Source organism: Daktulosphaira vitifoliae, unplaced genomic scaffold, assembly GCF_025091365.1.
Source record: "Daktulosphaira vitifoliae isolate Bord-2020 unplaced genomic scaffold, ASM2509136v1 Scaffold_3, whole genome shotgun sequence".
NCBI classification, from domain to species: Eukaryota; Metazoa; Arthropoda; class Insecta; order Hemiptera; family Phylloxeridae; genus Daktulosphaira; species Daktulosphaira vitifoliae.
In genome coordinates this window covers 40,589,697-40,590,747 of record NW_026099574.1, presented here as the reverse complement: position 1 = coordinate 40,590,747, position 1,051 = coordinate 40,589,697, and the positions used below count along the sequence as shown (strand labels likewise).

The 1,051-nt window shown below is 30.2% G+C and overlaps 1 protein-coding gene across 1 annotated transcript in view; it reads left to right on the top strand.

Annotated features, from left to right (window-relative positions):
* Positions 1-1,051, top strand: part of LOC126902165 (uncharacterized) — a 48,423-nt gene that overhangs the window by 4,859 nt on the left and 42,513 nt on the right. The window lies entirely within an intron of this gene.

Below are 1,051 nucleotides of genomic sequence, written 5' to 3'. Positions count from 1 at the left end.
TATTCCTCCAAAAACTTGATTCAGGCGGAGCCTGACATTAGGATATTGTATCTCAAATAAACTGTGTATTTGCACCTTCATCATGCTCTAAAATATATTTTAGTAGATTTCATAATGTCTTGTAAGATTTAAATGACTAAAGTGTTGAACCAATGCTGCGCTCACATGGACTTATGAATGTATGAGTTTTTGTGTTTTCTTAATTGTTTAAACATTTCTACTGTTAAAATAAAATATTTTAAATGATAATATGAAAATTGTGTTTCCCCTTATCTTTTGTTGTTTTATACTCAAAGACGAGAGTTTACTTTGAGTGCTGTTCGTTCGAAACGCAAGGTTTAGATAAAAGTTCTTTTAAAATAATGAGCGTACTATGTAAAAATAACTAACTGACTTCACGTAACAATTTTCAGAGTAGATAACAAATCAAAAGATTGTTTTAAAAGTTTACTTGTAAGTGTTTCTACCGATTACTATTAAAGATATGACAGGTTACTCAATGAAATGTAATTTTTGAAATCAAAATGCGATCGTCATTTTTCGTGCGAGTTATACATGTAGAGATTTTCATAAGCATATAGTTAATTGCTCTGTTATTCGTTATGAGTATTGTGAAGATAATGATCTATGTATACATGGCATGACATTTTTACTGATTGATGAATTTGCATCTTAATTCGTTTAAATTGTCGGCTTGATTGCTAGTCGTTAAACTCTTTTACTTTAAAAACTGATTTCAGGATAAGAAAACATAAATTTATTAAGTGACTTGTCTTATCTTTAATCAAAGTATCGATTCTTTTGACATCGATCACGAGATGATCGCCTAGGAAACAGAGAGGCTAATTTAGCGTTGTTTGGCTTTTAGACAATAATAATATTAGCTTCGCATCGAAGCTGAGAAGATATTAATTTTACTATGATGTGTTTTTTTTTCTTTTTCTTTTTGTGTCTGTTACCACTTTTTCTTAGCTCTCACCAAACCGATTTCTTTCAATGATACGTCAAAAGATCACAAATCGTATCTAGTCGAAGACATTACCCTCAAAAA